At 39.8% G+C, this 20,226-nt stretch overlaps 1 long non-coding RNA gene across 1 annotated transcript in view; it reads left to right on the top strand.

Moving 5' to 3' along the window:
• The first annotated feature begins 1,414 nt into the window (after positions 1–1,414).
• Positions 1,415–20,226, top strand: part of LOC134337869 (uncharacterized) — a 54,553-nt gene continuing 35,741 nt past the window's right edge. The window contains exon 1 of the long non-coding RNA XR_010016099.1: positions 1,415–1,580. This is a non-coding gene — a long non-coding RNA (uncharacterized LOC134337869). The remainder of the gene's footprint in view (positions 1,581–20,226) is intronic.

Below are 20,226 nucleotides of genomic sequence, written 5' to 3'. Positions count from 1 at the left end.
ATTCTTATCTTTATCTATGACGATGAGACAAAGTTAGCAAAAGACAAACTTAAAATTGATTCTTGCCTATTCTTTACATCATCGTGATCTTGTTATTTCACATGATCTCTCAAGATGGGGAAGATATTGTTGAACTCCGATTAAAAACTTCTCTTACATCCAGGCGCTGATTGAGAGAATCATGACTTTGTGTAGCTGTGTAAAATGGGTATTAAAATAAACAGTAAAAAGTATTATGGCTTATTGATCATTAGTTATTGATTCTGACTAACCTCAGTGTGTGGGTCAGATTATTCTTGACTTCTGCTCCTGGACTTTGCAACATGCAAATCAAAAACAAGCTGAAGGTAAAGTACTGGTGCATCTGTGCTCCTACTCTGCTGAAAGACTCTGTAATAACTCTAGGGATAGCACAGTAATATCTTCAGCTTTAACTTGAATGCAACCACCAACTTTGATTGGAAAGGTAGCAGCAGGTAAGTTTCTTTTTACTTAATCTTAAAAATTTTAAAACTATTTCTAGCACTTACCAAGCATGTTTACTCAGTTAGAATGTAAGAGATGAAAACAGCAGACCATAAAATTTAGAATCAGGAACAGTCAATTTGGCCTCTTAAAGCTACTTTACAAGTCATGAGATCAGAGCTGATTCAACTTTCAGCAAGTCCACTTTCCCACTAATGCCAACAGCCTATGATCCCCTTAAAATTTTGAATATATTCAAGAACCTAGCCTCCTATGTCTTTCTGGTCTGCTTCACTTCATGGGGATGGTCACAGGAAAGGGGTTATTAAGTACCATTAAATCACAGGAGAACAGGCAGGGTTGGATTGTGCACCTCAAGCCCGATATTTTACACTTTATAATTTACCCCATTTTCTTGATCTTTATTTCTACTGAAGTCAAAGGAAGCAAAAATGATCAGAGATATTGAATAGTTCACAAATTTGCTCTTACCTATTTTACATCACGGCACGAAGGCAGAATTTATTCCACTGTCTTGTAAGCTACAATTAACTTTTTAATGACACTTACATCCCTAAACAGAAGTGTAGAGCAGTACATTACTTAAAGCAGCTTTTGTGCTATTTCAATATTGTGCTTTAACTGAAATATTGGCCATTGATACATCTAACGATTTGTTCTGTATTAACTCTGAATTAATGGAAGAACAATCGTCAGTCATTTCAATTCAACGGTCCCATTTCCAAAAGCTTCTTTTAACTTGGTTTTCTTAGAATTATAGTCCATGTTTCACCTTACTTTGAGAAAGACCACACAGGCTGTGCCATGTTACAGTCTGGGACTTTTGCCTCAGTGCAGCCAAGCCTTTAAATCTATTGCTTCTGATGCAGTGAGGATTGAATAGCAATATTCCCATCAGGATCTGCAAGGCTGCTGATTTCAGTAACCAGAACACAGGGCTCTGTCTCTGTCTCTCCTTTTTTTAATCACTTGGTGACTGACAGCTGTTCATTCCCTCCCTGAAGACCATTCTGCCAGCCTCCCGAGGGTCATCTCTTCTCTGTTAATGGCCGAGATCCTGTATTCTTCCATTGTCACAGCTCCCACTCACTGTGGTAGGTAAAGAGTTTTTTTTCAACAAATCACTTTTTAACCTCCTCAAATGTCATATGTTTTCAACATTCCTGACGGGCAGAAAAAAAGTTTCGGTCTGATCTCTGTGCAGATCCCTGAAAAGAACACCAACAGCCAACAATAGCAGGGACGCTTATGATTTGTACTGTTTAGAAGCTCTGAACGCACCTGGATGGGAAAGCTTCTTGTACCCGCTGTGAAGGTTATTGTTCACTATGTCAGCAGCTCTCATGCTTTTAGTAGGATATACATCATCATTCTGATTATCTGAGATGAATGCAAAGGGCTTAATTCAGAGCTGAATCCCTTGCTGAAACCTTAGCACTTAAATCAACCATCGGGAATGTATGAGTTTTCTTAATGGCATTCTATCCATCTTTACGATCACCCTATTTTTCTTGCGCCTATATTGAAAATAAAATGAAAAGCAAAGCAGTGTCAGTTCCCTGAGGTTCAGCAGGAAATGGATGTACTGTGAAATAAAATCGGGTTTCATCCTCTGACCGGAAGTAAGGTATTGGTGGGGAGGGTGGGAAGGGAGAAGTTAGGGTAGAAGATAAGCAAAAGGACAAGAGCGGAACACAAGGGTAAATTACAGTGTCACATCTTTTGCATGGCAAGTTCTTATAAGATTTTAGAATTGTCACCTTGTAGAATTTATCCCTTATGCTAATGGCGTTATTTGAAAGTTTCAACACAAGAACTTTTGAGCTACGGAACAACATTTTACTTACTTACTGCCGGTTATGCTGCTGGAATTTAGGGCAGCAATGAAGGTCCTCCATCTCTATTTGTCCATACCATCGCACACAGATATAGAAGGATTCTCCATTTCCATAACAATTTTTTTTTGACCAATCAGGGTCGTTAGCCCTGAGCTGAACCCCCCCAAACCTGGAGGACTGGTGGACCATTCTTAGTCTGGCCTCCACCCTTTCACCTGTTTGGCATTGTTGACCCTACCAAGAGCCAAAGCACAAGGCCCTGACCCCAGCCAACATAGCTTTCCGGGCCTCTGAGGCACTCAAGCCTCCAAACCCAATGACATGGTTGTGGCCCCCTTGGAGGAGAACAACATTTTTGTTGAATAGATATAGGTGGCTTTGAGCTTTTGCAGCACTGACCTATCTTTCTTGATATATTGATTGAAGCAATGACGTCAACATGACAGCTCAATGGCAAATAAAAAGCACGAACTATGATTTAATGGAATGCTGAATTTTGCTGTGCCTTCACAGTAAGATGCAGAGTGTTGTAAGCTTACTCAGGTCCATGAAGGCCACTAGCTTCCATAGTATCCAGGACATCTTCAAGGAGTGATGCCTCGAAACGGTGGCATTCATAATTAAAGACCCCCATGACCCAGAACCTGCCCTGTTCTCGTCAGCAAGGAGGTACAGAAGCCTGAAGGCGCACAGTAAATGACTCTGGAACAGCTTCTTCCCCTCTGCCATCTGATTTCTAAATAGACAAAGAATCCATGAACACTACCTCCCTACTTTTTTAAATTTCTATTTCTGCACTACTTGTCTAATTTAATTATTTAATATATACTCACTGTAACTCACATTTTTTTTCTTTTCTATTATTATGTATTGTATTACATTGCTGCCACAAAGTTAACAAATTTCACAATATGCCAGTGAAATTAAGTCTGATACAGATTCTAATTCTGATTCTGACATTTAAAGTAAATAAAGTTAGATATGGGAGTTAGATATGGCCTTTGTGGCTAAAGGGATCAGGGGGTATGGGGGGAAGGCTGGTACAGGGTTCTGAGTTGGATGATCAGCCACGATCATACTGAATGGCGGTGCAGGCTCGAAGGGCCGAATGGCCTACTCCTGCACCTATTTTCTATGTTTCTAAAGTTATTTTCCCAGTAAGCCGATTGCTGAGTAGCATCAACTCCCCCACCTTTCCCTAACTCAGCTGTTACAAATGCTACTTAAACAGATAACTTCCAGTTCTATTCTCTGGTTAGAATTGAAATAGATATAAGTTCTATTTTCACAGAGCCACCTTTCTCCATCAGAGATCAATGTTTTGATCTCTGAGCTTAACATGTCGATGCTGCCTTACACTCTTGTGAAAGTTATTGTTCACCATGCCAGTGGTGAAGTACAGTTGTAACAGAACTAACACAAAACCAGAAAGTTTACAGACAGTGCTGAGTTTTAAAAAATGTTTTAGCTCATTCAACATGAATATTGCGATTGACTCGTTCCTATTGGCAAATATGTGTTACAAAGCAATCAGGTGTTTCTCGTCTGACCACTGTATGTTAACACCTGTGAACATGTGTTCAGGGCTACTTCACATTTTGATAACATGCAAACGCTAGAGACATACATTTAAGGAGAGAGCGGGTAAACTCAAAAGGGATGCGTGAGCAAGTTTTTTTAACAGAGGGTGGTGCGTGCCTGGAATGCTTGGTCAGGGGTGATAGTGGAGACTAATGTCTATGACTCATGAATATGCAGGGATGGAAAAGTATTAACCTGATATAGGCATAAAGGACTAGTTCAGTAGGGCAGCTAACTACTAGTTTAATTAGTTTAGGATAACATTGTGGGCCCGTTCCTGTGCTGTACTGTTCTATGTTGGACATGTACATGGGATCAGTTTTTGTGTGATGGGAAGCAAGATATGAAAATATTTACGGAAAAATTCAACTTCAGTTACTTGAAAACAATTGACAATACCCAGTTGGTGGTGGGAGCAAAGGATGTTGGGAATGGTGAGGGCGGAGTGCCATGTGGGGGAGGGGCTGTGGGCAGGTGGCAGGGAAGGATTGCCAGGGCTGGGAGAGGGGTGGCATGAGTGCAAACACACCCAGCCCTGGGACACCCGGCAGGGTCATTTGATCCCAAACAAATGGTTTATTGATCATTACAGAATGTCTCTCTGGTGCTTCCAGCTCCTTCCCCTTTTCCCAATCATGATTCCCCTCTCCCTGCCATCTTCCCACAATAGAGACCCATATCAGAATCAGGTTTATCATTACTTGCATGGTTTGAAATTTATTTTTATTTTGTGGCAGCACTAGAGTGCAATACATAAAAGTGCTACAGTATTGTGCAAAAGTCTTAGGCACCCGAGCTATATATATGTATCTACGCCTTTTGCACAATATTGTATAAGATGTTTGTGAGGCCAAATGTGGGGTATTATGTGTAGTTCTAGTCACCTACCCAAAAGAAAGATATCAATAAGATTGAAAGAATACAGGGAAATTTTACAAGGATGCAACTGGGACTTAAGGAGCTGAGATATAAGGAAAGATCAAATAGGTTAGGACTTTATTCGTTGGAGCATAGGGGATGAGGGGGGATTTGACAGAGATATACAATATTATGAGGGATATAGATAAGGTAAATGCAAGCATGCTTTTTCTACTGACGGTGTATGAAACTAGTTTGAGAGGTCATAGGTTAAGGGTGAAAGTTACCCTTCTGTCATTCAAATTTTTCTTCATATTCTGCACAACCCAGTCCTTTGCAATTTTATGAATCAGTATTACAATGTAAAACAATCTCTAAATTGCCATTGGTTGCATTATTCCCATTTGCAGGCTGAAGCCATTATGCAGCTCATTTTACAGAACTTGCTTGCCTCTTATTGCAAATATCCTGTCATTTATTTATTTTTAAAATCTATTTATTTACTTATTTATTGATCTACAGCACAGAATAAGCCTTTCCAGTTCTTTGAGCCGCACTGCCCTGCAATTCCCCAATTTAATCCTCGTCTAATCATGGGACAATTTACAATAACCAATTAACCTACCAACCTGCATGACACCTTTGCCTAAAATTCCTACTTGATGTCAACTGATGTAGAGAATAATATTGAAGCTGAAAACAATAGAATGTATGATTAATAGGAGAAAATAATAGAAGGAATAACAATTTTTATTACATGCCTCTTCTGCTAAAATTGGATGTTTCCAGTAAAAGCTAAAATCGGCTCACATTACATTCTGCATTATTTTGTGTAGAGTTTACATTCCAATATAGTATTTTCAGTTGTTCAGGGACCAACTCATGTCACATGCTATTTATACATTATTATCATAATACCATGTGACAATTCGCTTGTTACATAAATACTTACTTATTTACTGCTTGTTATGTCACTCCATCTCCTGCATGTTGTTCAGGGCTTCCTTCATCATGTCAGTAGCTTCCTCTCAGTTTTCACTACTGTCAGTCATGCAGGTCCCAGGTAGAGACTCGGGAATGTCGTCATGCTCAGATATAGAAGAAGTCTTCATTGCTGTTTCCGTAACAATTTTGCTTTACAAGTCAGGATTGTTAGCCCTGAGCTGCACCCCTGAACCTGGAGGACTGTTGGACCACTCTTAGTCTGGCCTCTGCTCTTTGCCCTGTTTGGCGTGGGTGACTCTACCAAGAGCCAAAGCATAAAGCCCTGACCCCAGCCTGCATAGCTCTTCAAGTTATTGAGGCACGCAATCCTCTAAACCGAATGACAAGGTTGTGGACCTCTTGGAGGATTACATTATTAGCTCTTGAATTTTGATGCCAGTTCCTACCAGAATACTTCAGCCATCCCTAGCCATGCCCTCAAAGGCTAAATGCAGGACATAAAAGTTAAATAAAACTGACCCCCTTTTCCTTTGTATTCTGTTTTATAAGACTATCACCCACCAATGATTACATTTTCATCTCAATATCTATTTGTACTCTGGATAAGGTTAGAAGAAATATTTGGTTCTTTCTTTAATTCCATCGGAAGCACCTAATGAACAAAGTTCCAATAAAATGCAGCCTGATCCCTTTCGTACAGTGTTGTAATAATAGAACAACATTAGTTGTCATTTAGTGTGTACCATTTATATTTTGGAGATTAACAATGCCACTAAAACTGGCCATCTGTACAGGCCAAGATTTTCAATGGACCTTAGCCAACTATAATTAAAAATTATTATACATCCAACCACCCTTGCTTAATGTTAATTAGTTGCTGCATTTGCTTACACAACTTCAGTGATTACAGCTCAGGGTATTTTATTCTGAGTAAGATACATTGGATTTATTTTAGAATTACTCATAAGGTGTTGCATAATGAAACCTTTGAAGGGCTAAATAATCTATTTTAATTCAACACCATTCTGATCTGGTCCCTGGAACATCTATAACCAGAACTAAATTCATGAATGTCTAGTTGAAAGTCAGCTATTGGCCTCAGTATTCCTGAGCTAAGAAGGAAAAAGAATTTAGAAATTTCTCAATTCTAATCACAAAACAATAGTTCCTACCATAATGTTTTGTACAGTTGGGCATTGAGATCAAGATTACACTCTCAAGTACGATGCCCTTTATGATTTAATAGCCTTCAACACTTCATTACTTAGAAATTGTATAGATTTGCCAAACCATAATGCCAGATTTCTGAGTACCATCCCAGAAATTATTAAGTCTGATTCCATTGCAGCAGTTTGTAAACTGCTGGTTGTAAAATTACTGGTAATTTCTGGTGCAATCAAGTTATATAACCATTAAAACAATTAGTCTGTAAACATGAAACTCGTTTACCAATAGACTTTGGAACAGCAAGCAAACCATTCAACTGCACAAACAATTGCCAAGTTAAATACTTCCAATCAATTTTAGAGGCATTTTTAGGGACTGGCATTAAAAGATTGTGTTGCTACCCTGCTGCATTAATAATCAATATTAGATTAATACCACATGGTTCCTATGAAAAATAGAAATATGAATAAGGCAATTGCCTGCATCACAAAATATGTTTTTTGTATATTGTAATGTACTCATTGTTGTGTTAGGGACTGCCACTTATTAAAAATTCTATGTTTAAACTAAACCTGAAAATAATGAGCATGATTATAAAGTTTGTAAAATGACACCAAACTCAATAATGCGAAAGGTAGTGTTGAAGATGATTTCAAACTTCTGCACATAATGAAATATCAAACGTACAGCTGAAGGACTTCAACAAGAAGAACCATGATGTAATGCACTTTGAGAAGACTACTGTGGTAAAGCAGTATAAAATAAATTGGCAGAGTTTTGAAGACCACAAACAGAAAGAAAATCAAAAAAAAGCAGCTGATAATATAATAACACTTTCCATACTGTTATTTTTAGGATGTCTTCCTTTATCCTTAATAGTGGGTTCTTCGCAGCTGAAAGAACCATTTATAATTTTTTTTCGCTGTTTCTTGTACCTCTGCTCTTACCCTTTTCCCTCTTGTCAATGATAAAGTTCACTTCATGTTCCATGCCACTTGCATGCATATTCAGTAGATCATTGTTTGCAATTCTCCAATCATCAACAGGATTCCACCATCATCACATTTCTTCTCCTCTTCACTTAAGCACTCTAAAGGAACCAGTACCTTAATAACATACTGGTTCACTTTTCAAGTTCAAGTTTATTGTCAACTGACATACATATAACCAAATGAAACAAGACCACAGTGCAATTACAAAACACATGTCACACACAGCACATAAAACAAAATATTAACACAAATATGTGGACAATTCAATTCAGTGCAAAAACTCTGCAGTCAGGAATGGTTCCCTCTCAACCAAACCCTGTACTTCTTGCAATACATTTCCATGCAACTATAGGAGATACACCTACATGACATCACTTCCTGTCCAAGAATGCAATGAGTTTTACAGATAAAGCAGCAATTCACTTACACTTATCCCAATGTAGTGTGTGTGTATACAGTTCCTATAAAAAGTATTCACCAATCTCACCCTTGGAAGTTTTCAGTTCTTTATTGTTTTACAACATTGAATCACAGTGGATTTAATTTGGCTTTTTTTGACTCTGATCAACAGAAAAAGATTCCTTCATGTCAAAGTGAAAACAGATCTCTACATAGTGATCTAAACTAATTACAAATATAAAATACAAAATAATTGATTGCATAAGTATTCACCCCCTTCAAGTCAGTATTTAGTAGATGCACCTTTGGCAGCAATTACAGCCTTGAGTCTGTGTGGATAGGTCTCTACCAGCTTTTCACATCTGGACACCGCAATTTTTCTCCATTCTTCTTTACAAAACTGCTCAAGCTCTGTCAGTTTGCATGGGGATCGTGAGTGATCAGGCCCTTTCAAGTCCAGCCACAAATTCTCAATTGGATTGAGGTCTGGTCACTGACTTGGCCACTCCAAGACATTATCTTTGTTGTTTTTAAGCCATTCCTGTGTAGCTTTGGCTTGATGCTTGGGGTCATTGTCTTGCTGGAAAACAGATCTTCTCTCAAGTCACAGTTCTCTTGCAGGCTCTATCAGGTTTTCCTCCAGGATTTCCCTGTATTTTGTTGCATTGATTTTACACCCTACCTTCACAAGCCTTCCAGGGCCTGCTGCAGTGAACCATCCCCACAGCGTGATGCAGTCACCACCATGCTTCATGGTAAGGATGGTATGTTTTTGATGATGTCTGGTGTTTGGGTTATGCCAAACATAGCGTTCAGTATGATGGCCAAAAAGATCGATTTTGGTTTCATCAGACCATAAAATCTTGTTCCAGATAACTCCAGAATCGTCCATATGCTTTCTGGCAAACTCTAGCTGAGATTTCATATGAGTTTCTTTCAACAGGGACTTTCTCTTTGCCACTCTCCAATAAAGCTGCAACGGGTGAAGCACCCAGGCAACCGTCACTGTGTGCGCAATCTCTCCCATCTCAGCCACCAAAGCTTGTAACTCTTCTAGAGTTGTCATTGGTCTCTTGGTGGCCTCCCAGACTAGTCCCCTTCTTGCAAGGTCACTCAGTTTTTGAGCATGGCCTGCTCTAGGCAGACTTACAGCTATGCCATATTCTTCCCATTTTTTGATGTTTGACTTATCTCTACTCCAAACGATATTCAGTGACTTCGAAATTTTCTTGTATCCATCTCCTGATATGCATTTCAATAACCTTTTCACAAAATTGTTTAGAGTGTTCTTTTGCCTTTGTGGTATAGTTTTTGCCAGGATACTGACTCACCAGAAGTTGGACCTTCCAGATACAGGTGTATTTTTACTACAATCAATTGAAACACCTTGACTGCACACAGGTCTCCAAAAACAGATCTCCATTTAACTAAATACATGACTTATGATTATGATTATGAGGACACGCAGTCCCCTTCTATTGTCATTTAGTAATGCATGCATTAAGAAATGATAAAAATGCTTTTCCAGAATGATATCACGAAAACACATGACAACCGACTTAAAAGCTAACAAAAACCACATAATCATAACATATAGTTACAACAGTGCAAAGCAATACCGTAATTTGATAAGAACAGACCATGGCACAGTAAAAGTCTCAGAGTCTCTCGAAAGTCCCATCATCTCACGCAGACGGTGAACCTCCAGCGCCGCCAACTTGCCGATGCAGCATCCTGGAAGCATCCGACCACAGTCCAACTCCGAGTCCGTCCGAAAAACTCCGAGCCTCCGACCACCTCCCGACACCGAGCACCGAGCACTATCTCTGCCGAGCGTTTCAATCCCGGCCCCGGCAACAGGCGATACGCAAAGCTGAGGGGGCCTTCGTCTCCGGAGATTCTCGATCGCACAGTAGCAGCGGCAGCAAAGCAGGCATTTCAGAAGTTTCTCCAGATGTTCCTCTGCGCTTCTCACGGCTGTCCCCATCAAATCCAGATTGTACACGGCACCCTTGGTTACACATATCGATATTCATTTGGAACGGCCGCGCGCGCTGCGTTGCGCTGCCATCTTTTCCTCCCTCCTCATAGAAATAGACTTCTAAAACAAATTGGCTCCACCACTGATGATTTGGTGTGTCATATTAAACGGAGTGAATACTTACATTTGTGTTTTACATTTGTAATTAATTTAGATCACTTTGTAGAGATCTATTTTCACTTTGATATGGAAGAGTCTTTTTCCATTGATCAGTGTCAATAAAGCCAAAATATTCACTGTGATTCAATGTTGTAAAACAATAAAATGTGAGAACTTCCAAGGGGGTGTGACAGGAACTATATTACGAGTCCCAGGCTCATCTGGCTCCGGCTGACAGTACCCGGTATGGGCCCCTATCCAGGGCTATGGATCCCACTGCCTTGTGGGCATCTTCGGGAGAAGAGAAGGCTAAGGAGTAATCCCTACACAAATCCGGAGTGGAGCCCCTAAGGCGGTTGGATCACCTCCCGGCAGCTCCTTTGGACCACATCCGCGAGGCCAAGAGGGGGATCTTGATGTCTGGGCAGCCCAGGATCTCTATATTTATTGACCAGGTCTGTGCCCCGGAGTGGGCACATCCATTGTCTACTTAGACGGAGCCATGATGATGATGATATAAAGGGTGATCCCTGAACTCTGGGGAAAGTATATGCATACTGAAAATCCTGTTTGCAGAACACCCTTGTTCAGTTTGCAGGCTTCCAGTTGCTTATTATTTTAGCTCTCCATCTCACTCTCACTCTGATCTATCTCCTTAGCTTCCTGCAATATTCCAATGATGCCCAAGTTAAGACTGAGGACCAGCACCTAATCTTTTCCCCGAGCACCTTGCAGCTCTTGGGATGTAATATGAAATTTAATTACAGATAAGTCTTTTTGTTTCTGTTTTTATTAAAAATAGCCAGTTCTTCTGTAAGGTTATTTAGCTTTAATATTAAATATTTTATTTTTCTCTCTCCACAGCATGGATCTGCTGAGCATTTACAACATTCTGTTTTTGGTTTCAGATCTCAGCCGCAACAGCTTCATCGGGATGTCTTTCTAACTACCCACACTAACCTACCAAACATCATCTCAGCGGCACTGGCCTCAGATGATTTCCCTATTCCTTATCCATCCCTGTCCCACCTCATCTGCAACTTAAAGCATAAGATTCCTCACTTTCCCAACTCTGTTCCAGGGCCTTTGATCTGAAACATCAAATCTGTTTTTCTTTCCACAATGGGGCCTGATCTGCTGCGAGAGTTTGTCATTGTATACATCTACAATACTGTGCAAAAGCCTTAGGCACATATATATAGCTAGGGTGCCTAAGGAATTTTGCACAGTACTGTGTTTGTCAATGTGGAGCAGAGAATGAGTAAGTTTAGTGGGAGAAAAGGATGTTGGGAATGGCAAAGGTGGAATGCCCGGGAGGGGTGTGGGACAGGTGGCAGAGAAGGAGTGCCAGGGACGGGGCGTGGGAGGTGGCACGTCTGCAGACACACCCAGCCCTGAGACACCAGGCAAGGTCATTTGATTCCAAACAACTGGTTTATCTATCATTACAAAATATCTCTCTGGTGCTTCTCACTCCCTCCCCTCTCCCTTCCCTTTTTCCCCAACCACGATTCCCCTCTCCCTGCTCTCTTCCCACACTCAGTCCACAATGTTAGAATGAGACCCATATCAGAACTCATACATGTCATGAAATTTGTTTCTTTTTGTGACAGCAGTACAGTGCAATAGATAAAATTATTACAGTATTATGCAAAAATCTTAGGCACCATAGCTATCTACATCTGCCTTAGAATTCTGCTGAGTACTGTATCTGAACTGAAGTATTGTACATATTATTTGACCCTACTCTTCAAGGAAGATGCAAGGGCTTTTGGAGAGGTTTACCATTAAACAAGTGTCTCGTTATCAGAGGAGGAAGTCGGTAAATAATAGTACTGATTTTTTGGAATAGAGAATGCTCATAAAACCTGTACAAATTTTCAAAATGATAAATTTTGATAACGTTGATACACAAAAGCAATTCCCTATGATGAATGGGGCAATGACTAGAGGTTACAAAAAATCAAAAAAAAAATCAGATATTGAAAATGTGAAGCAAACAGAAAATGCTTGGAATACCGAACGTCAGTGAGAAGAGAAATGGATTTAATGTTTCAGTTTGAAAACTCTTCATCAGAACTGGGAGACCAAAGAAGGTCATTCATGGGCAAAATATCTGGTCGGTAAACAGAAAAATACCTTGAGTACCGAAGATCTGGAAATGTAGTAGAAGAGTGATTCTAGCAATATTCCTGATACCTTTGGATAGCTGAGATAAAGAGGCAGTGTCAGCTTAAACTTGGCTGATCTTCCAAGAGCCGCCTGAAGCACGAAAGGTTGAAAAATGCTCTTCTGAGCTATAACTTTTAATGGGCGTAAATAAATGTACTATTTGGTAAATCTGTCTGGAGGATATTCTTAAAAACTAGAGGAGATGCATAATGAAATCCTGGGGTTGCTTAAAGAACACTAATGCCCTCAGTCATTCTATGATCATTCAAATTTTTGTTCAAAGGTCGCTGACCTCTGCTAGATTTACGCTGTTGTTTTCGATGTTATTTCAACAAAAGTAATTTTTCATCGTTGAATTCAAGATTTAGATGTGTCCAATGGAATGCTCCTTAAGAAAGGAATATACATAAATTCAAGTGACCCTCATGGTTACAAGCAATGCTTTTCAGCTTTTAAATAATAAATGAGGGAAAATGCTTACCACAGCACATTGAAGATTAGCTGCAAACAATTACCATCAGAGATTTACAGAGTGACAACCCAGGTGGAATTTTTTATTTTGCTAATGTTCGGGTTGTGTTTTGAGAATGTAATTAACTCCCAGAGGACTGGAGTTCCTTTGACAAGTGAAAATGTCAAGACCACAACTTCTTAAAAGGAATTTTTATACAATAAAATGCTGATTTACTGGCTCAAGAGTGTCTGAGGTGAACAAGCAAAAGTATCAATCTCTGCCTGCTGTGTCGCTGGTGGCTGCCACAGAACATTCCAGAATATCAAAGAAGTTTTTAAATGTTATCACAACAAGCAATGTATCAATGTTCTAACTCAATGAAGAATACAAATTAGTATAGTTCTTATACAAAAATGTATAGTTCTTATATGAAATGCCGAACAAAACGTATATTCTTGATTGCATGGAGTTGATCATAATTCAATGGAAGAAAGGCTACAGGAGCATTTCTTCACCACATTACCACATTCAGTACTTCATTCTCAATATTTCTGTTAACCATGCTACAGAACAGTCTCCAATAAATATAACCATAGCCACATTTTGGATAAATTATCCACAGACCACAGCTGGTTACAGGTTCTTTGCAAGCCCTAGTGCAGTCTTCAACTCTAAAATTGTTCTTGGTGTTGGCACTTAAGAATAAGGTTTTCTGTGGTTGGCGATTACAAACTTAGGTGAATACCCGAAAATTTACTGTACTCAGTAACTTAATAAAACTGTAACCAAATTAATGCTAACGGAAAGGTATTATCAAAAATGGTGATATTGGAAAGCAAGATTTCTAGACAGGATTTTCTTTCTTTATTAACTTTTAGAATCGTAGAATTAAGAAAACATAGGAGGAAGCTAATCAACATGATATGTCTTTCCTGACTTTTTGAAAGAGCTATCTAATTAGTCTTTTTTACTTTTCCTTCACCACAACCCTGTAGATTTCTTTTTCAAAGTCTCCTTTCCATATTTGGAAGAAGGTGATGTTGTACGCATGGGTAAGCTATGGCTAGTTGGACTCTATGGAGATCAGTGCTTGGGCCCTAGCTATTCACCAAATCTATCAATGACCTGACTGAGACCAGACATCATATTTCCAAGTCTGTTATTGATACAAAAGTGGTTAGGACTTTAAGAACTGAGGTTAATGTAAAGACACTTTAAGGAGATGTTGGCAAGCAGAATCAGTGTGCATGAACATGTCAGATGGACTACAAGGCAGAAAAATGTGCAAGTATCTTGGCATACAAAGCAGAAAAACTGAGATTAAGAGATTGTGTAAGCTTGATGACCAAATGGAGCTCTCCGTGCCTGATCAATACACACAAGACGCTGGACGAACTCAGCAGGTCTGGGAGCATGCAAGGAGATCAATAGTTGACAACTCAGGCCAAAACTTTTACCTGGGGACTTTAGCTAATCTCACCTATCATCTGCAGCTTGTATTCCTCCCCATCCCCCCTTCCACATTTCTTGTTCTGACTTCTGGTCCCTTCCTTTCCAGTCCTGAGGCTTTGTCTGCCTATTTCCCTCCGTGGATGCTGCCTGACCTGCTGAGTTCCTTTCCACCGCCTCGTGGCGCATTGGGCGGCAAACTTGCCGTTTCTTTAGCACTTTTGTCTGTTTTTTTTTTAATGAGGCTGAGTTGCTAGCTTGGCACTCAACCCAAGATGGATGGAAAGTATGCAAGAAACTGGCCGGACTCGAACTGGGAGCTACTCACCTCGAAGTCCGGTGCGGATCCCAATTCACCACTGGCCAGCACTTTGCTTGTGTGCTGTTCAGGATTTCCAGCATCTGCAGAATCTCGTGTCTCTGGATGTTCTTGATGATATATTAGCTTTTATTATGATAACATTTGAATAAAAGAGTAATTGCAGTTGCACTAGGTCTAGGTGAGACTATAGCTGGTATACTGTAATGTGTATAACTTTGTCCCTTTCCATTAAACTCTGTTGGTATTTACTTTATGATTCAGTTTGAACTTGCTGTAGAAGATTTCCTAAGCTGGTGAGTTTTCCCTGGTCTGGTTCCAGGGCTGGTGCATTTGAGGGCAGGTTGAGCAGATTAGATCTGTATTCTTTAGAATTAAGGAGAATAAGAGGAGATCATAAGAAATTAGAAAATTCTGAAAGGATTCGACAGGCCTGATACAGTACTGTGCAAAAGTCTTACCTTGTCTCAGGGCTGGGTGAGTCTGCGCCTGTACCATGCCTTGCCCTGGCACTCCCTCTCTGCCACCTGATACACACCCCTCCTACGGCACTCCACCCTTGTCCCAACTTACTTTGTTCCTACCAGATTTACAAACACGCTGTCTGTTCCACATTGACAAATACAGTACACTCAGAGGTCTTAGACACCCTAACTATATATATGTTCCCAAGACTTTCTGCACAGTACTGTACAGTGAAAATGTTTCCCCTGATTGACGATAAGGAGCAGGGGATATTATTTGAGGATAAGGAGCAAATTGGGTAATAATAATAAAACCTGAGAAAAGTATTGTAAAAGCTTTAATTGATTAAAGTAGTGTGGTATTGAAGCGATCAAGCGACCTATTCATCACATTTGAGATGCATTATTTTAGTGAAAGTACATAAACAGGACATGCAGAGTAATAACTATTGTAGGAATTGGAAGTGGTAACTTGGAGGATATGTCAGGCAGGGTATATCAAAAATCATAGTTAAAAGGCAGATCGTGTAAGACAGTCCTATGTTTCAACAACAGCCTCAGCAGAAGAAAAGATTTTTGACCTGAAATATTAACTGTAACAGTTGTTACACATATTGCCCGATTTGATGAGTGGTCCTAGTATTTTGGAATTTCCAACCCAGAATGAGAAATGTAAGATGGTAACTGGCATGGAAAATATAAATTGTACATAAGGGATTCCAGAACACAGAACATTACAGCGTAGTACAGGTCATTTGGCCCACAATGTGAGAGACCTTACAACTTACTCCAAGATCATTCCTCATACATTGCCCTCAATTTTTCTTTCATCCACATGCCTAAGAGTCTTTTAAATGTCCCACTTGTACCTCCCCTACCACCGCCCCTGGCACCACATTATAGGCACCAACCACAGTATGAGTAATAGACCTACATCTGACTTCACCCTTCCACCACTTGCTTTCCTCCAGTCACTATAAAGATACGCCCTCTTATATTAGACATTTCCACCCTGAGCAAAGTCATTGGTTGATTAATCTATCTATGCATCATAATCATCTTATACACCTCTCATGCTCCTTCACTCCAAAGAGAAAAGCCTGAGCATCCTCAACCTATCATCAAAAAATATGCTCTCCAATCTAGGCCTCATCCTGGTAAACCTCATCTGCATCCTCTTTAAGCTTCCACATCCTTCCTATAGTGAGGTGACCAGAACTGAACACAATGGCCCAAGTATGGTCTAACCAGAGTTTTACAGAACTGCAACAATACCTTGGACCTTTTGAGCTCAATACCCCAACTAACGAAAGCTATGCACCACATGCCTTCTTAGCAATCGTACCAAATTTGAGGGATTATGCGCCAACTAGTTAAAGTTAAGATACATACTGTATGGAAAGTTTCCCTTCATACTGAGAATTATCAAAGTTTAAAATAATTTCCTAGATTGAAAATCAGAGGCAAAAGTTTAAGGTTGATTTATACTTGTGTGTACGGGCTACGCCGTAGGCCTGATTTGTACTTTTGTGTAGCCCTACGCCATAGTGAGCATGCGTAGTTGTGTCTGCGTCGCTCTGCAATTCACCGCCAAAACGCTAGTTGGCGGTGGGGTTTCTATGCCACTGTGTTGAGTTTCTTCGTGAGAGACATGGACGAGGAAATGCATTTCAAATATTTTCGGACGTCGGCAGTAGATTTGACGATTTGGTTCATCGTCTCCAACCATTTATTTCTCATCAGTGTACGGACATGGCGGAGAAAAGCAACCAGAAATGCGTATGAGGAAATGCGATGCTACCAAGCGGACCAATCACAGTTGTTGTGGTCTGTGTGAGTTACATATTTGGGGAAGTGCACATCACCCTACGGCATAGGGTACGTGGTACCTACAGCGTACATTTGACACACAAGTATAAATCAGCCTTTCGAATCATTTAGCTGCTGCATAGACGGGTTGGCAATGACTTTCAGAATGAGCATATTACAATTGGTTAAATGACCTTCCTCAAATAATTTCAGGTGCTAATTATGATACTGTCATGAAAGCAATGGAAATTTTTTTTGTTAACGTTGGAGGTAAATGTTTCTTGATGGTAAATAGATCAGTAGGTCCTTTGATTCCAATTGCCTTCTCACTTCTCAAGTTGCTACAATCTATCTTTTGTAATTCTCCCATTATGACTTACAACAGGCAAGAGCAAATTATGTGGATAAACATCAGCTTTGACATCATCAAAATATCAAAAAGGCACTTCACTTTGGCCAAAAACTGACAATTAGTTAAAGGAGAAGATATTATCACAAGGGGTTTTAATGTTGGGCTAAAAGGTGGAGAGAGATGAAAAAGCTGAGATACTTAAGGTGGAATTAAGGTTGAAAATGTTGCTGATAAGGTCACAAGAGATAAAGTGAGAAACAAATGAAAGAATAGAATTGGAGAAAATAATAACTAATTTAGAAGTTGAATAGGCTACAAGGAAATATGGGAAGGACTTGGAAGATTTGAACATTTGATCCATCTGTCTAATCTATCGATTGAGATTCAGCATGGAATAGGTTTTTCCTGCCCTTTGAGCCGTGCCATCCAGCAATCCTCCATTACTAATTTAACCCTAGCCTAATCGGGGACAATTAACCAATACACCTTTGGACTGTGGGAGGAAACGGAAGCAAACCCATGCAGTCATAGGGAGAATGTACAAACTTCTTACAGGCAGTGGCGGGAATTGATTCCTGGTTGCTGGTATTGTAAAGCGTTGCGCTAACCACCATGCTAGATTTGTTGTGCTAGTGAATTATGATCCAATGCAAATCATTGGAACAATATTATTCTATTTGTTTTGGTTGAGTGAATACCTGGAGATTCTATTGTTTATCATGTTTTTGTGCACTGCTTGAATGGATTTTGTCTATTTTGAGCAAATTAGGAAATTTAATCCAAGTTCGATGCACTTATGTTCCTATCCACATGGAGCTGATGGAGATTAGGATCAGGATTATTATCACTGACATATGACATGAAATCATGAAATTTCTTGTTCTGCAACAGTAGTACAGTGCAAAAACATAAGGGGGGGGGAACGTCGACTCAGACCATGAGAGGCCTGCATCGGGCATTTTCATGCCTTACAAGGCGCAGATTGGAAGTCTGTGTGGGGCGTCACTCCTCACACAGACACTAGAGCAATGTGTGATTAAGTGCCTTGCTCAAGGGCACAAACACGCTGCCACAGCTGAGGCTCGAACGAGCGACCTTGACATAACTAGACGCATGCCTTAACCACTTGGCCACGTGCCCAACACAACATAAACATAAAAACCTATGTCAAAAATAAATAAGTAGCAGAAAAAAAGAATGAGGTAGTTTTCATGGATTATTCAAAAATCTGATGGAAGTCTGGGGGAAGAAGCTGTTCCTAAAATAGTATGGACCTTCAGGCTCCTATACTTCATCCCTGACAGCAATAATGAGAAGAGAGCACGTCTCAGATGTTGTGGGAGAGATCTATAGAATCTGTTGCCACAGAAAGCCATGGAGGCTAAGTCTTTGAGTACACAAGGCAGAGATTGACAGTCTCTTGATTGCTAAAGGAATTAAGGGGGAGAAGGCAGGAGAATGGGGCTGAGAAAAATCAGCTGTGAGAGAACAGAGGAGCAGACTCAATTTGTAGAATGGCTTAATAGTGCTCCTATATCTTATGGTCAATCCTATTGTGCACAATGTTTTCGGTGTTTATCCGGCATAGTATCAGGTTTGGCATTGTTGCTGCAAACTGATCTCTCTGTGAACCGTGTCTTCAATGAAATGAAAGAAGGGCTAAACCCTCAACTTCTGACTCGTAAATTGTTTAAGGACTCAACTCTGGAGCCAAGATGACAGCTCTAGGATTCAACGTTACTGTGCCCAGGAGCCCTTTAAATATAACGCACAAAGTGCTGGAGCAGAAGAGTTAAATACGTTGGTAAATTAGACGTGGCAGAAGGCTTTGTGTCTGGAAAGAAAGTTGCATTCAAGAAATAAAAGTACTTTTCTTGAAAGAGATAAAAGACAGAATTGACCACATAAAGCGTATTTTAATTGCCGCAGGTGTACTTTATAAAGTTCCAGCTGTTTTATCTCATGACACGAGACTGAACTTTATAACAGGAAGCACAACCCAGTGCATGAAAGAGTGATAAGATTTTTATTGAAAGAAATTATACTGTAGTAGCTTTATTCTGTACTAATATAAAAATGAGTGTAATTAGCTAAATGAGTGCCAGAAAATATTACAGAATATTTTTGTTGCAATGTGCTATATTTGCATGTTGCTATGTGATGTACAACCAGTCCTATTGATTATTTAGCAATACATTGTGTTTACTGTCAGAAGATGAAAGGAAACAGAAACAAGAGCTCCTTGTGTCTGTTCAAACAATCAATAAAATCATGTTTGTCTCTTAGCACCACTTTCCTGCTCTAATACTGGGTACCCTAAATCAGTTAATATCTGAAGATCTATCTATCTCTGTTGTGAATATACTCTTGTGTCTGAACCTCCACAACCCTCTGGGGCAGGGGTTCCCAACCTGGGATCACCGGGGACCCCTTGCTGAATAATATTGGTACATGGCATAGCAAAGGTTGGGAACCCTGCTCAGGGGAGAGAATTCCAAGGAAAACAGTTAGTATTGAGATTTTCCTTAAAGCTAATCCACTCCATCTGCAATCAACAAATGCGGGTTTAACAAAAAATTCTGTTTTTTTTCAAATAAACTCCATGAGAGTGAATTTTATTCCATATCTAAAATGTTTGGGTAGTGATTTGAAAATTCTGTAAGGAAAAATTTCCATTAGCTGAATGTCTATAATGCAAGGGCTGCCTGTTCTGGCATATTTTGATGTGCTTTGGTTAATGATTCCCATGTATTATTTTTTGTGTATTTTTTTTAATCCAGAGATTAACTGGATTGAATTGA

Source organism: Mobula hypostoma, chromosome 25 (assembly GCF_963921235.1).
Source record: "Mobula hypostoma chromosome 25, sMobHyp1.1, whole genome shotgun sequence".
NCBI classification, from domain to species: Eukaryota; Metazoa; Chordata; class Chondrichthyes; order Myliobatiformes; family Myliobatidae; genus Mobula; species Mobula hypostoma.
This window is presented reverse-complemented; position numbering and strand designations above follow the sequence as displayed.